Below are 6,294 nucleotides of genomic sequence, written 5' to 3'. Positions count from 1 at the left end.
TTAAATATATCATATGAAATCCAAAAGCTGTACCAATTTAATATTTATCATAAACCATTAAAAAATACATAAGCAAACTCTTCTTTAACACAGAAATGTTCATCGTCAGCTTTTTTCTTGAACTCATTTCAATTATATTTCCCTAAAGTATAATTTTACCCTAAACTAATGTATTTTAATGCTTAGAAATCTTTAATAAATCATTTTATACTTCTCTGCCACAATAATATGTATAAAAACTGAACCCAAGGCACTTTTATTTTCTGCGATTTTAGGGCTCTATGCTAAAAATGCTTTTCTAGACTGAGGTTTTAAAATTATTTTCAGTACCAATATACCAAAACAATGTATATATGTTATGATTTGTTAACTAATTATTAATATAAACCATTTTGGAAATGCATGTGGAGATAGCTGTTAGTTATATCATTGTCACCTCTACGCCACCTGCAGTGGTAATAATGATAATAGGAATAATAATAGTAGTAGTTAACATATATTGACATTTATTATGTGCCAGGCATTGCCTAAATCCTTTTCCTTTTAGTTTACTTACTCTTCACAGCAGCACAATGATATGGCGACTCTTACTACCCACATTTTAAGTCTGTCTGTGGATTACTATTACTTACGATTACTTATCACTAGAAGAAGATGGGATTTTCAGTATTGATTCTATTTTTTAATTTTAATGATGTACAATCTGAGAAATCTTTACTCCCACAAGTAACTAAGGGGAATAGAAGGCTTTATCGTGGCAGTATTATTCAATTTTTAAAACTTCGTTCAAGTTATGTGCTAAAAAATTGTATTTTTATTTTATTTATTATTTAATTTTTTGTTTATTTTTATTTATTTATTTATTTATTTATTTTTTATTTTTTAATTATAATTTAGGTTTTAGGGTACATGTGCACAATGTGCAGGTTTGTTACATATGTACCCATGTGCCATGTTGATTTCCTGTACCCATTAACTTGTCATTTAGCATTAGGTATATCTCCTAATGCTGTCCCTCCCCCCTCCCCCACCCCCCAACAGTCCCTGGAGTGTGATGTTCCCCTTCCTGTGTCCATGTGTTCTCATTTTTCAATTCCCACCTATGAGTGAGAACATGTGGTGTTTGGTTTTTTGTCCTTGTGATAGTTTACTGAGAATGATGATTTCCAGTTTCATCCATGTCCCTCACTCTGTTACTCAGGCTGGGGTACAATGGCACAATCACGGCTCACTGCAGTCTCAACCTGTCAGGCTCAAGCGATCCTCCAACCTCAGCTTCCTGAGTAGCTGGGACTGAAGGCAAATGCCACGATGCCTGGCTAATTTATATATATATTTTTTGTACATATAGAATTTCACCATGTTACTCAAGCTGGTCTCAAACTCCTGGGCTCAAGCAATCCGTCCACCTCGGCCTCCCGGAGCGTTGGGATTATAGGCATGAGCCACTGCGCCAGGCTGCATTTTTATTTTAAATTACCTAACTGACAACACGATTAGGTGCTCCTTCAATTATGTTGAAATCATGGAATTAGAAACTACCTAACTTGCAAATATATTTGTTGCTCAGTCATTAGAGTAATTTCATTTCTGGGAAGTCTCCCAAAGAGGCTTCACTAACAGTTATCAGATGATTATCAGTTGCTCTTACTCTTTCACTTAGAGGCATCTCAATATACACAGAAAATGCTAGGAAAATCTAAAAGTTGTTAGTTCACCTTTGCAAATATAATATTTCACCTGATATGTGATTTACTTATTTTTGGTAAAATTCTTGGAGCTTCAGGGTTAGTTCATTCAATCTAGGAAAACATCCAACGTGTAAAATAATTGGCCAAACCAGTTGTTTTGCAAACCAATGAGCCAAATCATACTTTCCCCTTTTTTTTTTTTTTTTTTTTTTTCTGTGAATGGGTATCACTCTGCTGCCCAGGCAGGAATGAAGAGGTGCAGCCTTAATCTCTCAGGCTCAAGCGATCCTCCCATCTCAGCGTTCTGAGCAGCTGGGACTACAGGCATTTATTTATTTATTTATTTATTTATTTACTTATTTATTTTAGAAATGGAGTGTCACGATGTTGCCTAGGCTGGTCTTGAACTCCTGGACTGAAGCAATCCTTCCACCTCAGCCTCCCAAAGTGCTAGGATTACAGGCATGAGTCACTGTGTGGAGATTCACGCTTACTTTTATCAGAATAAAAAAAAAAGACTTCATTTTTGAATGAAATATATGAGTTAATATACATCCCAATAATTATAATCTTCCTTCCTAATTCTAAGACCAAGATAAATATTTAGGTAAGTCATGAAGCTTTGGCAGGAGTTTGTTACAGAATGAAATGACGGACTGCCACTTGTCTGAGTCTCTTTTCTTCAGAGAAGAATCTATTGTTATGGGCAATGCATTTTGTGATTATGTGTAGAAGTTGGAAGAGATGAGGTTGTTGAGCAAAATTGCCATTTTTGCGGCCCCACTCAACCATACATCTATGGTTCACTATGGATAGAAATAGATTGGCTGCCCGCAGCTTCCCAGCCCAAGGCCCGGGGGGCGCGCACCGCTGCTCCGGAGCGGGGCGGACCTTGGCGGAGAGACTGGCGGGTCCCTTTCTCCACGTTGGCCGCAGCCCCGCCGCCGCAGCCCCGCCGCCGCCGCCGCGCTCCGAGACCCCGGATTCCCGAGCTGCCGCTGTGGTCGCTCACTCGGCGCCTCCGTCCCGGCCGCCCTCTTCTTGGGACCATGGCGCGCGGTGGCCGCAGCCGCAGCCTGGGGCTCGTCCTGGGGCTGCTGCTGGCGCTGGTGCTGGCCTGCGGGCGCTGCGGGCCAAGCCCACCGTGCGCAAGGAGCGCGTGGTGCGGCCTGACTCGGAGCTGGGCGAGCGGCTCCCAGAGGTCAACCAGAGCTTCCAGTACGGCCATGAGGCCTTCCTGGGCAAGGAGGACTCTAAGACCTTTGACCAGCTCACCCCGGACAAGAGCAAGGAGAGGCTAGGGAAGATTGTTGATCGAATCAACAATGATGGAGATGGCTTTGTCACTACTGAGGAGCTGAAAACCTGGATCAAACGGGTGCAGAAAAGATACATCTTCGATAATGTCGCCAAAGTCTGGCGGGATTACGATAGGGACAAGGATGATAAAATTCACTAGGAAGAATACAAACAAGCCACCTATGACCTAGGAAACTCCGCGGAGTTTCATGATTCTTCAGATCATCACATCTTTAAAAAGATGCTGCCACGTGACGAGAGAAGATTCAAAGCTGCAGACCTCGATGGTGCCCTGACAGCCACTCGGGAGGAGTTCACTGCCTTTCTGCATCCTGAAGAGTTTGAGCATATGAAGGAAATTGTGGTTTTGGAAACCCTGGAGGACAACGACAAGAACGGGGATAGGTTTTTGGATCAGGATGAATATATTGTGGATATGTTTTCCCATGAGGAGAATGGCTCTGAGCCAGACTGGGTTTTATCAGAACGGGAGCAATTTAACGAATTCCGGGATCTGAACAAGGACTGGAAGTTGGACAAAGACGAGATTTGCCACTGGATCCTCCCTCAAGATTATGATCATGCACAGGGTGAGGCCAGGCATCTAGTATATGAGTCAGACAAAAACAAGGATGAGAGGCTAGAGAGGAAATATTGGAGAACTGGAACATGTTTGTTGGAAGCCAAGCTACCAATTATGGGGAAGATCTCACAAAAAATCATGATAAGCTTTGATAGACACTCACCAGAATATGGCAGACTGTCATAGGCGTTGTTATTGTCTTGGATGGTTGCTACAATTGTCTAATTTACAGCAGTTGTGTTCCTAAAAAAGCAAGTTTATACCTCAGATTGGGGTATAAAAATTTTTTCACTCGGTATTTACTGGGAAATGGACATCACTATTCTTTCAGTAAGATTTCTCTCAAAACACATGAAAACCTTGGTAAACTGCAGTTCTCTCTGGGGATATATTGGTACAACATGACTTTTTAAAAGTTTTTTTTTTTTTTTCAGCTGGGCGTTCTGGCTCAAGCCTGTAATCCCAGCACTTTGGGAGGCTGAGGCGGGCAGATCACGAGGTTAGGAGTTCAAGACCAGCCTGGCCAACATAGTGAAACCCCGTCTCTACTAAAAAAATACACACACAAAAAAAATAGCCAGGCGTGGTGGTGGGCACCTGTAGTCCCAGCTACTTGGGGGGCTAAGGCAGGAGAATCACTTAAACCTGGGAGTTGGAGGTTGCAGTGATCTGAGATCGTGCCATTGCACTCCAGCCTGGGCGACACAATGAGACTCTGTCTCAAAAACAAACAAACAAAAAAAACCCACTTCTTTTTATTAATTTTTTTTTTAATTCAAACTCAAAGGGGAATAAAGCTTGAAAAAGCTCTGTTCTTCAGAAGTTGGGTGGGTTGGGGGAGGCAGTAATATGAAGTGACTGCTATGTATTTTAACTACCAGATTTTGTATATTTGCCACTGTTAACGAGTTGGAAAGTAGAAATTCTGATCAAAAGTGTATCATCCTAGGTAAGCTTATTTCAGAATAAGTCTAATATTTCAGATTTTTCCTTCTCGACTTTAACTCTGAGCTGTTACTGTAAGTGGTGTGTATGAAACCTCCATGCATTTTCCAGGATGGACCTGCTAATATGCACAATAAATCCATGTCTTTGTTTTTCTACTAAAAAGCAATCAAGAAAGATAATGTGAAAAAGAAAGGAATTTAGAGGTAGGGAAAAAGATGAATGTCATACATTTGGAGAACTATAGGAAAATTATAAACACTAAATATACTTGAGAAAACTTTCTTGATATGCCAGTGAGGTAGGCCTGATCTTTGAAATAGTGAATAGGAATACAATGCATTTCCTTGATGATCACTGATTAGAAGGAGGTGGTGGGATCCTTGGGAAGCCAAATGTAGTAAAGTTCTGGATCATGTCCCATCCAGTCCAGTGAATCCATGACCCTCAGGCCTCTCCCCTGAGAACAGCTTATACTATGGAATGAGGACAAGGTGATATTCTGAGCCATGGACTGAATTGGCAGACACAACCTGTACTTATTAAAATTTCACCTTATAAGGAGGAGGTGAATGAAATAAAGGATCCCCCTTAGGAATTAAAAAAATAAAGAGAGATAGGTTTAAGACAGAGAAAAGTGCTAAGACCTACTGTGGGTTTATGGTGTCTTCATTAAAGATGTCTTCATCCCATTATCCTCAGGAAACTAACACAGGAACAGAGAACAAAATACCGCATGTTCTCACTTATAAGAGGGAGCTGAATGATGAGAATACATGGACACATGCCAGGGAACAATGCACACTGGGGCCTGTGGGGAGGGGGGTGGTGGGGGGGGAGGAAGAGCATCAGGAAGAATAGATAGTGGATGCTGGGCTTAATACCTAGGTGATGGGATGATTTGTGAAGCAAACCACCATGGCACATGCTTACCTATGTAACAGTAAGCACACGTACATCCTGTACACGTACCCTGGAACTTAAAAGTTGAAGAAAAAGAAAAAAAAGGATGGCTTCATCAACACAGATATTTTGAATTCTCCCTATGTTTTCACTCTAGAATTTTCACTCTCAAGGCAATTCAATACAGTCAGTTTTGGAATGCATGAAAGACATATCTTTCTTTTGCAATTGAAAATGCAACTGTGAAAGGTGAGGGAGGATAGGAAGAAAGAACAGGCATATACTAGGTCAAGTTTTCTATAACTAATGTATGCTTTCTTATTAGTGAACTTTTTGTTTGTTTGCTTGTTTTTGAGATAGAGTCTCGCCCAGGCTGGAGTGCAGTGGTGCCATCTTGGCTCGCTGCAACCTCCGCCTCCCAAGTTCAAGTGATTCTCCTCTCTCATCCTCCTGAGTAGCTGGGACTACAGGTGTGCACCACCAGCCCGGCTAATTTTTGTATTTTTAGTAGAGAGGATGTTTCACCACGTTGGCCAGGCTGGTCTCGAACTCTTGGCCTCAATCAATCTGCCTGCCTCATCCTCCCAAAGTGCTGGCATTACAGGCATGAGCCACCACATCTAGCCATTTGTTAGTAAACTTTGCAAGGTCAGTTGATACCTTGTGTGGTTCCAAAAAGGTTTTAACAGCTTAAAAAGCTACAAATAATAAAGCAAAATAAAATGAGGGAACCAGAGTAAATGGAACATCAGAGTTTAGGAACGCTTTTACACTGTTGGTGGGAATGTAAATTAGTTCAACAATTGTGGAAGGTAGTGTGATGATCCCTCAAGGATCTAGAGCCGGAAATACCGTTTGACCCAGCAATCCCAT

At 41.4% G+C, this 6,294-nt stretch overlaps 1 pseudogene; it reads left to right on the top strand.

Moving 5' to 3' along the window:
* Positions 1-2,740: 2,740 nt before the first annotated feature.
* Positions 2,741-3,797, top strand: LOC129470390 (reticulocalbin-1-like; annotated as a pseudogene).
* The last annotated feature ends 2,497 nt before the right edge of the window (positions 3,798-6,294 follow it).

This window comes from Symphalangus syndactylus, chromosome 2, assembly GCF_028878055.3.
Source record: "Symphalangus syndactylus isolate Jambi chromosome 2, NHGRI_mSymSyn1-v2.1_pri, whole genome shotgun sequence".
In the NCBI taxonomy this organism is placed as follows: domain Eukaryota; kingdom Metazoa; phylum Chordata; class Mammalia; order Primates; family Hylobatidae; genus Symphalangus; species Symphalangus syndactylus.
This window is presented reverse-complemented; position numbering and strand designations above follow the sequence as displayed.